This window comes from Caretta caretta, chromosome 17 (assembly GCF_965140235.1).
Source record: "Caretta caretta isolate rCarCar2 chromosome 17, rCarCar1.hap1, whole genome shotgun sequence".
Lineage (NCBI taxonomy): Eukaryota > Metazoa > Chordata > Testudines > Cheloniidae > Caretta > Caretta caretta.
The window spans coordinates 13,650,308-13,666,295 of NC_134222.1; the positions used below are offsets into that span (position 1 = coordinate 13,650,308).

Here is a 15,988-nt window from a genome sequence, read left to right on the forward strand (position 1 = left end):
GACTACTGTAAACTCCTTTTTTTCTGAGATGTCCTATTTCAAATTGGTGGTGTCCCTTTAAGAGATGAAGCTACACTGTATGGAGATGTTTGGTAGCTGATCGTGAATTCCGTGTCAGAGAGAGCAGATTGAAATGGAGAGGTTTATACCAGGTGTCAGAGAGTTGCATTGTTCTGTGGCATGTGTATCCCTGGAATCCCTGTACTGCTGCTTGAATGACACACAGTAGCACCGATATGGCAGAGTTTGGGGGGTTAGCACACCTGAAAGGTGGTCTTGGGGCATGGATTTATTTCAACAACCTGCACACCATAAAATGCTGCCTGTTTTGCTCTAGACTCTTGGTGTCCATGAACGTGAGATGTTGGCGAATCCAGCACAGGTCGATGCGCTTTTACCTGTTTGTGATATTTGGGGAAGATAATGGCCGGGGTTGTGGAATAATAGCCAGTTGTCCCATTGGGACTATGACAGGTTTCAGAGTAGCAGCCGTGTTAGTCTGTATCCGCAAAAAGAAAAGGAGGACGTGTGGCACCTTAGAGACTAACCAATTTATTTGAGCATAAGCTTTCGTGAGCTACAGCCCACTTCATGGTCATTCAGCAAAACTGTAAATGTATTCCAGAAGATGCTGTCCTAATCTGGGCAGATTATTATTATTATAGTGTCAGGATTTAGGAGTTCATTCTGTGCTTGGTAGCCCAAATGGGACATCTTGAACAAGCCGAATGCACCAGGTATGAGGGTAGCTAACTTTTGGTTAAATATCATTTAAAGGGGCCAATCCTACAAATGTCACCGTGTCTTTAATAGTTCTGAAGTAGTTATGCTGTGCAAGGTAGGGGATACCGAGGGTGCCCATACCACAGGCACAGGGCTGAGCTCCACAGTAGATCCCTGTGCACCAGCATGCAATAGTTGAGTGGGGGCAGTATATGGGGTGGAGGTAGCAGGCCCCTCTCATTCCCCTTTGCCTGGGTGAAGCCTCAAGGCTACAGTATCAGCTGTCTCCCAGGGAGAAGGATGCATTTCTTCTTTCACTGACACCCCATGCATCTCTCCAGAATCTAGTGCAGCTACTTGAGTTGAGTTCTGGAGAGTAGGTTTTCCCTTAAGGGCCAAATTAGGCAGAAACTGCACAGAGATGCCCGGCTGTAAACCCATGAACAGCAGCAAGAGCATGTGGTGGAGGCTGACTGAACCATTTTAGCTCCTCACCTAAAGGAAATCCACACCACAGGTCTGTTGTGTAGAGGCATTCTTGGGCACGGCTGAAAGGTGGTCCGCACACCCACGCATGTGCTGCTGGATGTAGGGTGGTACCCACACATGCTTCTCCTTTGCAGATTATTCCAACCCCCCTTTCAGGAATAATTTTCCCAGGAAGGGATAAGATAGGTGCATAGAGCTGCCGCATTCCAGATAGGCAGGTGTTTAATCAGGAGCCATCCCTGCCTATCTGAGAGATCATGATGTGCTCTAGGAGTTAGGTGTAAAAGAAAAAAAAAATCTCCCCATCAGTAAAATTTCCCATTAAAGTAAAGTCTGAATGGAGCTTCACCCCCCTTCCCTTCCAAAATGTCTCTTGCCACTGGGAAGTCTAAAAATAAGCACAATGTCAACAAAACATTTTAAGATGTTTAAAATGAAAAGCAACACAAGATTTAGAACATCTGACTCATTAAATTACAGGGCTATCTTTGATAATGAAAAAACTCCCCACTGAAACTCCCTTGTAAATCTATAAGAGATATACATTGCCTTATAGGGTGTGTCTACACTGCTAAACATCGTGACTGGCTCGTGCCTGCTGACTCAGGCTCACAGGGCTCAGGCTGCTTAATTGCCATGTAGATGTTTGGGCTTGGGCTGCAGCCTGGACTCTTGGACCTTCCTCCCCCTCTCCCATAAGATCCCAGAGCCTGGGCCAGCCTGAATGTCTACCCTGCAATTAAACAGTCCTGTAAGCCTAAGCCCCATGAACCCGAGTCAGTTGACACGGGCCAGCTGTGGATGTTTAGTTGCAGCGTAGACATACAGATAATGGCCTGTTCAAATGACAGTGGTCGCATTTCCTGGGATGATATGGGACAGCACCTTTATTCCATTTTTAATGTATAGTGTTCCAGGGCACAGTCTATGTCTAAACATTAATAAAAAACACCCAGCTCAAAGGTATGAGCATAGGGTGCTTTTTTCTCAGGCTCAATGGCGATTCTGACACAGCTTGAGATCTTGCAAGATATTGTTGGAAGTTGAGGCTACTCCTTGAAATTAAAGATATAAATGTACATTGGTCCTCATGGTATGTTTTCCTCATGCTCTCTAAGTCACAAGTGTTTGGAGTTGCAATGGGTAGTGAGCAAATTTTTGTGGGTGTTGTCACAGTTACCTACAGGTTTATTTTGTAATGAAAAGGAGTTCTTGTTTTATTGTCCAGGTTGAAAGAGTTTACTAACAGGACTTGCAAAATCAAACTGATTTTTAAGGCCCCCATCCAGTGAGCCACACTCTGGTGGGAACCTATTGTAAGATTGAAGCTGTAGCTAGCACTAGTAGGTAAGCCTGGATCAAAACCCTGGACTTTCAGACAGTGGGAAGGGGTGGTCAGGTGCCAAAGCTAAACCTAGATTTGATATTTATAGCCAGCCCAGTCTCTCTGATGGGCTGAACGGAAACTTTGGAACCAAACACACAGAGGGGATGGAGATAGAATCAGAGATCATAGAATTTAAGGCCAGAAGGGACCCAAATCATCTAATCTAATCCTGAGTGTATCACAGGCCACCAACAGCATCTAGCATTCGCACACCAAACCCAACAATTGAAATTAGACCAAGGTATTGCAGCCAACAGGAGACTAAACTATTGGGTGCTACAGGCAGAAAATAGGGTGCACGAGGTACACCCCAAGGCCTCTGCAATGGAAGGAAATTGATTAAGTGAGATTATACCCATATGATCCTGGCATGTGACCAGGAGATGTGGATCTGCTAGAAGTTTTGTAGCTCAGGCCCTTTTCTATTAAGCATCTCCTCTGCTGTCTATAACTATTCTAAGCAATGTGACAGCTGGATAATTTAGGCCTGATGCTGCAACCCTTACTTATGCTGAGTAGCACCTTGTTCTGTGAGTAATCAAAATCAATTCTCTTTGTGGAAGAAGGTACTATTCAGTGTAAACAAGGGCAACAGCACTCGGTTATTAAAAAGCTGGTAGATCTGCCTTCTCTCTCTTCCCACAAAACAAGCACGGTTAACTGTTTTGCTTCTTAAACTACCAATGATCTTTCATGTGGTTCCTCTTCAGCCCCATTGCAAATACCTAATCAATCAACATCAATTACATGAGTTGGCAAAGACAATAAGCACTGCATAGAAGGATCATAAATCCTCAAGCAGAACCTACTCACTAATTATAAAAGCTAGCTATTTAGCTCTAAAAATTGCCCATTAAACTTCAAAATAAATCATCCAACAAAGAAATGAAATAAAGGAGAAAGTTTAAGAACAATTTGCCTCTGGAATAATTAACCATGGTTAGAAGGGTATAAATATCCAGGCTGGGTAGCAGTTGTTTGGGATGGTGCACAGCAGTTTAATTAGGAATAATGGGATGAAAGCCAGCAAAAAAAAAAGTCAGAAAACATGTTCTAATTGTGAGACCTATTAGGCTATGAAGTATTCGTGAACTCTCCCAAAGGAATTTTAGAACCTACACTTCTTGGGACATTTAAAATTGGAGTGGACGGAGGACAAGAACACATAGTATATTGAAGGGAACAATTCTGCACTGGAAGGTTGATAGCTTAGGTGGACCTAATGGATCTTTTCCAGTTTTAATTTTCTCAATTGAGCAAAACTCCTACTGATTTCAATGGAAGATTGACCATTTAAAGATCTCTACGGTTTGATGTGATGGATCTATAAAATCATGACATAGCTAATAAAGGGGAGACATTTTAAAATGTCAGTCCTTTCTAAAATTTTACATTGGCTTGATTTGATTGCCTCTTGGCTTCTCCCTTGTTCTGCTGCAGGATGACCAGTGATCTAATCTGGTGTGGCCAATGCTGCTGGTGTGTTCTTAGTACTGGTGGTCACTTGTTAAATAATAGCTCATAGCTATGTATCCATGGTGTTGCTTGGTCTGTGATTTACCACAGAAAGTGCAGCTCAAAAAACTGGTGCATAGATAAAAAAGAAAAAAACCCACCACTCCAGTCATGGGCTTACTGAGCTGTTTCACCTTTGAACTGGGTGATACCCAATGTTTGATTAACCGTTTTGGCTGATCTGAAGCATGTTTATGACAAATTACATCAAACCATGATGCACTTGTTAGTAGAGCGATGCCTCAGTTCTGACAGTGACAACTATCACCAATTACCCACAGGCAGCTAGGCCTGTGACAACAACTTTCTCTGTCTTCAATAATTTTTCACTGTATTACTTTGTCACATTGGTATTATATTGTCTCCCTCTGCATTATTTGCAGAAACGTAATGCAGATGACATACTTGTGATTTCTGAAACTTTTATCCCTTAATGAAAAATACACATTTCCATGTGCTTGTGCCATGAAGAGCTAGCATTTGTGTCCACATATAGGAACAAAATTGGTAATTTATATTTATTCTTATAAAACACAAGGTTTTACACAATCAGTAATATGTTTTAAAGGATGTGGAGTAAAAGAGAGGGAGAACCAGATTCTGATCTCAATTTTGTGGCTGTAAATCCAGAGTAACTGGGGTTACTTTGGATTTATGTAGGTGTAGCGGAGATCAGAATCTGGTCCGTGAACAATTTAAAAAATAAATATAGAACTCTAATCATTTTCAGATTACTATTTTCAAACCACAAGGCAGATGCTTTTGCTACTATATGGCTGGGATTTGGTTACTATCTTTGGGAATTTATGGGCAGGAAAATAAGCCTAAAGGGGGAATTAAGTTCTTATAAATTGATTAGAACAATAGTGGGCCAAACCCTTGCTTTACTCATTCCAGTAGTGCTATTAAAATTGATGGGGTAACATATAAGCAAATCAGGCTTGATCCCTTTAAGAGTTAACCAAAGAAAAAAGGAAAAGCAAAAGAATGAAAAAGCAATGAATTCCAACCCTACCCTGGTGTAAAATGTAATGAAAACACAGGCGGTCTATGGTTTATCAGCACCATTCCCATTGACATCCGTGGGAGTTACGTTCATGGATCAACAATTGAAGTGTTTTCATTGGACATGGATATGTGTACTATATAATGAAGATAATACAGTGCTGGATTGTAGTCTGGTTTATGTACCCTTATGGCGATGTACGAAGGAGTAAGAGAATCCCCATACTCCTGCATGGCCTCCCCAGACCAGGGGCCCAGGTGCATATAAGTAACATGCACCCAATATCCCTTCCCTCCAGGGGTGAGGAGTGGGCAGAGCACAGAAGAGCTTTGGCTCCACCCCTTCAATGTATTGGTCAGTGCTCAGGGAGCAATAATCAGCAACTGATCGGGGTTAACTAGTTCGCTGGGGCAGGTGAGGAGCATGGTAAGGCGGGATCCCTTCCTTGACCATCTCCTGCTCTCATTCACTGTGTTTTAAAGGCCTCATCTAGTCTGAAGTGTTGGTAACATAGTGATTCACTAGTCTGGAGAGAGAGAGGCAGCAGACAGGAAAGATTTTTACACTGGAAATGTACAACACTAACAGGCTATGAATTAAATACCCTTGAAATATAAAGATGACACATGATCCATGAGGCCACACAGTCTTTGCTTAATATTAATGTGATTGTCAACGTGTTTTAGTAGCTGCTGGAAACTCTCCATGTCGTTTCTGAATACTATGCACACAGTTCTAGTTGGCTCAAACAGTGGGTTTCCAGTGGCAACTATGCCCCACTTCTGCCGGTTAGAACGTTTCTCCAGATATCAGCCTAAATAGTCTTTAGTTTAATTTCATCACACTATGGCACCCTGATTCTTTTGTTCCTTGGGTACTGCTTACTCAATGGGAGTTCTGAGTGACAGTGGTGCGGGGTCAGGCCCCAGGCATGTAAGGAACGGCTGGCTTTGCCAAGCAAGCCACATGCATGCATTCCCATGAGGATGGAGCTACCGTATAGAATATCTTTCATGGTGAAGAAAATGAAAAAGAAACAGCTGTTCAGTCACATTAGAGTGACCATGTCACTGCTTTTCAGACATGGAGAGAGTGCCCTTCCTTGTCTGAGTAAAGAAAGGAGAGACGGGGGGGAAAAGAAACCCTACTAATCCCAGATATCCTGGTTAAAAAGACATAAAACTCAGTGGTGTTTTCTGGCTGATCTAAAGTGTCTGGGAAGCCATAACTCTCCATCTTAAGGTGATGCTTAATAAACTGCGAGATGCAGAAAAGGTAGCCTTTATATTCTATCCCTGCATGAACGTGCCATAGAACTTTGGAGAATTTGGAACCACTTCAAAGGGCTGTCTGCCTGATAGGAACTATGATTTGTGATCATTTGGCACCATCTTTCCTCCTTTGCCCTCATCAATATCTCTGTATATAAACACAGAGAGAGAGCGAGCACTGTATATTGTCAAGAAGTAAGGGTGTAACTGGTAGGTCTGTGTTGAAACCCATACCTGTTCATTCAGGAGGCTTGTGGCAGTGTTTAGTTATGCCTTTTATTTTCTTTTGTTTATAAAAATGCTGGTGTCTGATTCTACATTCACTTATGTCAGCCCATCAAATGTCTTTTGTGAGCTATTCTGAAGGATTGTGGGTTTTCATAGAAACAAAATTATTTGGCACTTAGGTATCTAGAATTGTGACAAATTAGTAATATGCACTGTGTTTGGCTTTGCCTGTGTCCCATTTGTTGAGTTAGTCTTTGGTCTAAAGACAGGAAAGATGATTTAGTGGTTTGAGTGCTAGTCTGGGACTCAGAACACCTGGGTTCAATTCCTGCTCTTTCACAGACTTCCTGTGTGACCTTGGCCAAGTCACTTAGTCTCTGTGCTTCTGTTCCCCATCTATAAAATGGGGATAATACCTACCTGACATGGGTTCTGTGAGAATAAATAGATTAAAGATTGTGCATTGCTCAGATACTATGGTAAAGGGGGCCATATAAATATCTAAGATCATTTCTAGTTAATATGCCATAGTGAACTATACAACATGTAGGAACTTGAGCTCTCATAGGGTATGTCCAGACACCAACTAGACACCTGCGGCTGGCCCATGCCAGCTGACTCGGGCTCACGCTGCAAGTCTGTTTCGTTGCTGTGTAGAATTCCGGTGGCTCTGGGACTCTGCAAGGTGGGGGGGTCTTTGAATGAATTCTTCAAATATGGGCCTTAAGCTGTGTTTAGTGAATTGTGCTGCTAGCCAATTAGAGGCCTGAAGAAAAGTGGTAGCATAAGACTGGCTATAAATATCTTCCTCCAGCCATCTCACTCAGAGTCACTTCCTCCCCTGGCTGCAACCCTTACTGCCTATGCTAATTTCCTTCCCTCCCCATTCCCCTGGACTCTCTATCCCAGCAGTTCTCCAACTTCATTGCACCGTGACCACCTTCTGACAACAAAAATGACTACATGACCTTGCCCGGGGGGCAGAGCCGGAGTCCAAGACCCACCGTTCCGGGTGAGGTGGGGCTGGAGCCCAAACCCAAGTCCCAGCCCTGTCACCCCGGGGCTGAAGCCCTTGGGCTTCGGCATCAGCAGTGAATCTAACGCTGGCCCTGGCGACCCCATTAAAATGAGGTCGGGACCCGCTTTGGGATCCCGACCCACAGTTTGAGAGGCGCTGCGAGTCTCTCCCTGGGAGTTTTCTATGGCCTTGAGTCTCCCTCAAGGGGACTCCCTCTCTTTTTCTCTCTTGGGGCCTCCACATTTTTTTCTCCTTTCTCCTGGGATGCTGCTCTGGGCTGGGTGGTTTATGTCTCTCCCCTTAATCCTCATCGCTCTTCCCTTTCCCTCCCTCGAACTCTCTCTTTGCCCCACCTCCCTCTCCACCTCTCCTCTCTAAATGTGCCCCTCACTTCCTCATCACTCTGCCTCCCCCGCTCTTAATCTGCCCCTCAGCCCTCTTACCCCCCCCGACTTTCCTCTTTCGCCCTCTGTCCCCCACCCCCTTTATTCTCTGTCCCTGTATCTCTGCCCCCAGGCCCCTCTCCTCTCTGCCTGTCACCCTCTGCCCCTCCACTCCCTCTCCCCAGCCTCTCTGGGCCTCCCGCCGCTGCTCAGTCCAGGAGCCCCAGATCTGCAGGCGTGCGCCTCACCTGCTGGTGAGGAAAGAGTTACCAAGGGCCCTGGTGCAAGGTGTCCAATATGAAACGGCTCCCGTGTGCAGGAGTTTTACGTGGGCAGCTTCTCCTTCGGAGGGGAGGAAGCTGTCGCTCGCTGCCTGGCTCCGGGGCGGGGGGTGCGCGTGTGCAGGGAGGCCAGGCGCTTCTCAGCCGCCTGGCAGCAGAGCGGGGAAAGCCACAGCGGAGCCGGCTGAGCCCAGGTTCCCGAGCCCCAGGAGGTGGATGGGGGGGCGTTTCCCGAAGCCGGGGAAGGGCAGACGCTGTGAGTTGGCCATGGGCGGCTGGAGGCACCAGGCAACTGCTGAATGGAGTTTAAAGGGAGCCCTGCCCGGGGACAGGGAGCACTGACGGCCCCGGGGCGCCCCTGGGCCACTCGCCCCGCTGCCGGAGATCGATCCCAAGGCTTCCACCGAGGCTCACCCCTCTCCTTCCCTGCCCCCGCCCCATGCCCCCCGAGAAAAGGGGAGCGCTGGAACCCCGCGAAAGCCCGTGCTCGCCTCGGGGGCTGCATGTTTTCTACCCGCGGGGCGTGTGACCGGAGATTTCTCGTCTTGGGCGGAGGAAAATAAACCACCACCGCCCCCCCCGGCCAGCAGCGACCTGGAGGGGGGCCGAGGGAGCCAGGGGAGAAAACCCGTAGCGGCGGCGGCGCCTGCTGGGGAGGTGAGTACAGCGGGGAGACGGAGCCCGGGGAGACGGAGCCCGGGGCGCCCTCGCCCCCTTCTGCGTCCTCCGGCGGGGCTCCCGGGCGTGCGACGGGACCCGGGCGCGGGAGATGACCGCGAGTAGCCAGCCCGGGGGTCAGGTGTTTGTTGCACGGAAAGCATATGGGCTGTGTGTGTGTGTGTGTGTGTGTGAGAGAGAGAAAACCTTCAGAACCTGCTGAGAGCGGCGTGTGTGTGTGTGTGTGTGTGTGTGTGTGGATTGTGCAGCTGTGTGCTGGTTTCTGACCATCATTTGCTTCGATTCGTGTGGCGGTGATGGTCACAGGACGGTGCAAGGAAGAGTAATGTGTGCGTACACAATAATGCGTGTGCGTGTGTCTATAGACTATGCACATCTCCGTATTCTGTTAACCAGTCCCATCTGCTGCTGGACAGTGGGCTCGAACTGGGGGATCCGGGCCGGTTGGCAGCCGGCTCATTAGGCGCAGAGAGATTGCAGGCGGGAGGATTTTGCACCTGGCGGTTAAAAGGGGGCCCCTGGTGCTTGATGGGGCGTGGGGCGTCCAGCCCTGGCTGTTGGGGTCTCCTTTAGCTAGTTTTGGATGCGCTGTCCCCCTTCCCCCTCCGATAGTCTCGACAGAAGGTTGAGCTGAATATCCCCCCCCCGGGAAGCAGCAGAATGGGGGGGGAGGGCAGGGCTGAGGAGGGGCCGGTGACCCAGCGGGCCGGTGGCAGCGTGGCTACCTGTTGGCTGCCTTGCGGAAGCAGCAGGTACCCGCCCCCGGGGGAGGCGATGCTTTGAACTTGCACCGTGTCTCGGAGGGGGGGGGGGGGGGAACCTTGCGCACAAAAGCCACCAGCATCCTAAGCAAGCACAGAGCAGCTGCAAAGACCCGGTGGGGCGGGGGCAGCCCGTGGCCGATCGCCAGCGCTGCTCTTTGCATAGGGGCAAGCTGGGCACAATTAGAAGTTGTTCTTTTCCCCAGGCAGCTTAATTTAGCTGTTGAGCAACAGGTGGGGCTGTAGCTGGGGGAGGAGAGGAGAACGGCAGTAGGTCACTGCTGCATGAGGAGGCTGCACCGAGCTTAACACAGTTAAAGGGCTACAGCTGGGCCAGAGGGTGAAGGAAGCTGTGTGTAGACAGAGAGATATCTCCTACCTATCTACAGTTGTAATACACTGTTTGTATTTATAGCAATTGTGAAACACAGCATTTGTGTACACACATTATTTCTCTCTTTCTCTGTGTATGCATATTTTTTCTTCCCCTACCCCCCCATTATTTTCAATAACAATCAGTAACGCAGACCTGTATCTGCTTTGAGTGTTGGGTGCATCCATATGGGATATAGATTCGGGGGTGGGCGCACACACTCTCCCAAGACAGAAAAGTACACAAGTTCTCATTTAACAGCATCCCACTAGTGTTCTATTTTATTTTCCAAACACCCCCCAGGCCCAAGAAAGAAGATACACACTTGTTTTGTAGCTGTGTAATACACAACTCTGTAGGTAGGTATAAGTAGATGACAGAAAGAATCAGAAAACAAAGAGCTATGATTTCCCCTCCATTTGAACACCCAGGTCCAAATTAGTCCATTGAAGTGAGTGAATTCACACCATGGATGAATTTGGCCCATAATGTCCACTAATCTTAATGGCAGTAATCAAAAGGTGATGGTCCTATCTGGCATATGCACACGTGTATTAATAGGTTTTATGTATTCAAACATACATTCGTTCATTTTATTTTAAATATAATTTCAACCACTGAAAGATGATCTATAGTGATTGCATCCTGATTTATCTACTAAAAGAGCAAAAGGAATACATTTAAGAAAGCCTCCCTCTTAGCTTTCTTGCTTTCTGAGGTCTTAAGGCTGTATAATACCATTTCAGCTGACACTGATAAGCTATTCAAAGAAGTTTCTGCTAACATTTTCCAGCATGTGCAAACTGCAGTTTTCTTAGTATTACTTGCATAGTGTTTCAATTCTTAATTGTGCACAGTGCTGGATTTTAGTGTGGTGATGGTCATTTCTCTTTTGAAATTCATAATGATAATGACTGCCTCAATGGGAAAACTATAGTAGAATTTGATCCATTGTGGAAACAGCTGTCCAAGTCGTCATTGGTCTAAATGATCTATATCAATATTATCTATATATATCAGTGGTTCTCAAACTTTTGTATTTGTTACCCCTTTCGCACAGCAAGCCTCTGAGTGCAACCCCCCCCCTTATAAATTAAAAACACATTTTTTAAATATTTAACACTATTATAAATGCTGGAGGTGAAGCAGGGTTTGGGGGTGGAGGCTGAGAACTCATGACCCCCCACATAATAACCTCACAACCCCCTGAGGGGTCATGACCCCCAGTTTGAGAATCCCTGATATATATATGTATTAAAAAGAGAGAACACGCCACATTATATTTATTGTGCTTATCAGGCTATTTAAAAACTCCTAATGTAATTGGAAATGGGATTTCTTGCACTGGACTTGATTGGTTATGGATTTGATTGACAAAGTTGCATACAACATGTAGGCAGCTGACATCAAAATGATGCTTTGTTTTAAGTCCAAAAGAACCATGTAAGTAAGTATCTGCGATTAGACCACATATATATGATGTCTTAGTGCAAATAAAAGTCTCTCTAGTCTTCCCTCCCCCCATATTGTTTTGTAATGAGCCTTCCATTGCAGGGATAATGTTTAGGTCACATTGGCTATACTTTTACTTTGCATTAATGCTGATGTAAGCTTCCTTGACCTGAAATAATTTACTGTTCCAGTCTCATACAATAACCAATGGAAGTTCAACAATATAATGCCACCAGGTGAGTACCCTGAAAGTTTTCATTTCAAAAAGACTGTCCCAGCTGTTTTACTTTATGGTATTTCTGTAAAAGTTTATTTATTGCAGGATACTTTTTATTACCTCATATGTGTGGCAGGAGAAGCTTTGATGTGACAGATTTACCCCAGTCAAGTTTTCTAATTTATTCTAGATCCTGTACTCTTTTCCTTGGCATATGCACTGCCCCTACTGAGCCAAATCTGCCCTGATATCAGTGAGGTAGCATGGGGTGTAAGTCAAGGCAAAATTCAAACCACACTGTACGTGGATCTGGATGACGGTACATGTGGGCCAGATTTTCGTTATGCAAAATATCCACTTGCAGTAAGGACTGCAGGATTAGACCTCTCAGGGTGAGCTCTGTCTTGCAAGGTGCTAGGTATGCATCCTGCATTTGACTTTAGGTGGGACCCAGCCTGGTTGTCACTGGCAGCCCCCCCATTAATTTCAGTAGTGCAAGAAGAGGGCTCATTATAAAGTATGCTTCTTCATGCTGATGAATTACATTATAGTGCAGGGCTTTATAGAAACTACATATATTATGGAATCTCTGGCCTAAATTTACACTGCAAAAATTGTATTCTGTTTAAAGATACTAGTTGTATATTCAAACCTTATTTTTATATAGAAATTCTGTTTTATCCCCTCTCTCATTTTACACGAGGCAAAGTTATACTCTCTCTCTCTCTCTTCCCCCCTTCCCCCACTTTAACATCATGCAGTCCTTGTCCAATCATAATGTGGTTCAGGATTATGCTGATGCATCTTATCTATGGCAGATCATTTTATATATATATATATGTACACACATGCACACACACACACTCTCTCTCTCTCCCTCGGCCACTTGTTCCAGCCTTTACCTCAGCAGAACCAATGCAAACCCAGTCCTAATACATTTCAGTGGCTGGTCCTCTGCTTCTGATCCAGGCTCCAGAAAACCTTCCCCTCTAAGTTGTAATGCAAGGCAAAATCCTTCCTCCCTCTACCCCCAAATGATCTAACTGGTAAGGCAGATGAAAACATTGCTTAATGAATGGCAAGATAACAGCACCTAGTTAGTATTCAGGTTTAATCTTCAACAGTGATTTGTAAATTGAAAAAAAAAAACAGTGCCTATGTAAAAATTGTTTGCATTAGCAATGCTAGTTTGCATCATTTTAGCCAATTTCTGCATGCATAACATTACTGAGTCAGCATGAAATGTAGCTGACAAAATCTGTTAATAGATATAAAAGAAAATGGGAACTTTTTAAATGTATCATGGGATTGTAGAATGTCTTTTAGAATGTTTGTTTTATTCAGTGGAATTGGGTTATGGCAACTAAAGCAATTATTATATGGATATTATAAATAATATCAAGTCTCTTTTATATAGTAAGCAGTACAATAAAATGTACTTAGCTGGGATATTAACTGGAGGAACCAATATCTATAGACAGACTTTCTGAAGGTATATACTTGCTGATTATACTTTACATCTGTGAATTTGACTTTGTGCTCTAAGCTGTAAACAAGAAACTGTAGAAAACACAGGCTATTATGTAACAGGACTTGGATTATCGTTAGTGTGATGCAATAGAAGAATGCCACTTTACATTATTACTTATAATTAAATGCATCCTGCTTTGCTAAAAGGCTTAAAGGATTAAAATGTGGTTTAGAATAAAGATGCTAAACAATAGTAATCAAAATCACATTGTGGATTTAGTCTTCTGAAACTGAAATCCAAGAGTATGACATGAAATATGTATAGAAATAATGAGGTGGTTTCAAAACTGCCCGTTCATTCGCTGAACTTAATTTCTGTTTATGCACTCTTTGTAGGCATAGTTGTACATACCTTTTTACAGCATAATAAAAGAAAACCTTAAACATCTGCACTGCATACTGTCATTAAGCCTGGTCTCATGGCTATAGTATACACACAGCATATCTCTGCTTTTCATAATAAGTGACAGTACTACTTAGTCTGGATCTGAGGTTTAGGATTCATATCATTTGTTGCCTGCAGCCATATCACTTTGCGCTGTGATCCTATCAGCATAAATGGGAAACCTCCAAGGAGCACTGAGATGTTCCAGGGCATAGAGTTGGTGATTTAGTAGCTGTTACGCTTCTCTCTGAGCCAGGAATTAACCAATGCCCCAGTGTGGCATTAAGGAGTATTGTGTTGGTGGTGGTGCTGGGTCAGTGTCTGATTTAATCTCTCTGCCTCACTAAGTGCTTTCACCTTGGTATTTGAGGGCACTCATACAATGGAGTGGCTCCAGATTTTCACAGGTGTAATTCAGATAATCTGGCTCTCTATCTTTCAGGTCAGGCCGAAACAGAAGATGTGATCACTTATGGTCATTAAAGATCCCATGGTATTTTTTACAAGATTAAGGAGGGCCATTCCCCTCAACATCAAAAAATGTGGGACACAGTGTGTGGCAAGATCAAGAATGAGGTGGGTGGGGGGTGTGTACATGCATGCACCCGCACAAAAAGTATTAATGCAAAACACTCAAAGTACCGTGGGATCCACTTCTATGGTGTACACAACTTTGTCGTCACCTCGCTTAATGATCCTTTGCTATCAGTTGCTTTCAGTAATAGGAGTGAGAGGGAGAATAGATCTGTTTGAAATGTAAGTAACTTTGGGACTAAGATGAATGACGTTCCTTGAAATGAGGGACAGTTGAGTGATATGATGCCCTTGGTATCCTGGCCAAAATCCAATTCAGGTCATTACATTCTGACCTAAATTCCACCTAGATATGGAAACAATTGTATAGTGTATTTAATTTGTCTTCACTTCCTGCCCATGGCCCTAATCATGCAAAGGGATCACTATGGTCAGAATCTCATTGCAGTCAATGGGACTAAGTCAGTAGGATGCTGTGAGAGTGGACCTTTATGCCTGTACTGAGACTTTTTCAAGTCAATGAGCTTTTGCCCATGTTTCTTTGTTGGCAGGGTTGGGGCCTTTAAACTGTCATATAGACTTGCTGAGCACTTTTAAATGACTGCCTAGTCTTACAAAACCTTACTAAGGTAACTAGTTTTTGTTCTTGCGAATAATTCCGTTGACTTCAATTCGGGACAACTAATGGGCACAAAGAAAAGAAGTACTTGTGGCACAATCTCTCCCATTTAAGTTAATTGGCGTTTTGCCATTGACTTCAGTAATGATGGGAGCATGTGGGTAAGGTTTGCTTCTGTGAGTATGTATTTGAAGGACCAGGCCTTGTACAATAAGTTTGTTAGCTTTCTGAAGCATTTGGGGAGCTATCTAGATGAACGATGCTATAAAAATGTCAGATTGATGTGTGTGTGTTGATACACATTGCCCCATTTTATAGAATTCCTTGATCTTACATATTCTGTTTTGTCGCCTTCTAAAAACTGTAATTTAAGTGAAATGCCTTCTTTCATATTAGTTTTTTCTGCATAGTATGATATCCTCCAGGGCAATAATCTACCTTGAAGTATTGTCAGCATGTCAACTGTTATGTAAATGAGATTCCAAACAGTTAATTGACCCAGCTAGGTATTACAATTGTGAACATGAAAGTACAGAGTTAAGTCCATGGAAAACAATGAAATGAAGTCTACATAACTGTTTTCAATTATTTAGTCTTAGTGATTCTTTTTATATTTCAAGAAGCGACATGAAAATCTCTCTGGAGCTAACTTGTTTACGGAGCACCAGCAGGTTTAAAGCACTGCCGGCATCAGACTTCTCTCTTGTACATTTCCTTCAAATAAATACTGAATAAAAACAAGAATCCTGTAATTTGGCCATCCAAAGAGCTAAACACTATGCTTCAGCAGGAAATTATCATTTCAAAATCTCAGGACAGCTTTGTGACAATCTTCCAAAGACCAGTACCCTGAGAAGAAAGAATTGCATCCGATGAAGTGAGCTGTAGCTCACGAAAGCTCATGCTCAAATAAATTGGTTAGTCTCTAAGGTGCCACAAGTACTCCTTTTCTTTTTGCGAATACAGACTAACACGGCTGTTACTCTGAAACCTATAATTTCTAAAGAATTTCAGCACTTTACTATGGAGTCTGATTATCCCATAATTATCACTTATGCTTTTAGGCCCTGATTCAACAAAGCACTTATGCAAGTGCTGTAGTCTGATTGAAATCAGTAGGACTTAAGTTTGTACTTAA

The 15,988-nt window shown here is 44.2% G+C and overlaps 1 protein-coding gene across 1 annotated transcript in view; it reads left to right on the top strand.

Moving 5' to 3' along the window:
• Positions 1–8,408: 8,408 nt before the first annotated feature.
• CALN1 (calneuron 1) overlaps positions 8,409–15,988 on the top strand; it is a 184,476-nt gene continuing 176,896 nt past the window's right edge. Inside the window, exon 1 of the mRNA XM_048824173.2 lies at positions 8,409–8,958. The gene's annotated coding sequence lies outside the window, so the exon portion shown is untranslated. The remainder of the gene's footprint in view (positions 8,959–15,988) is intronic.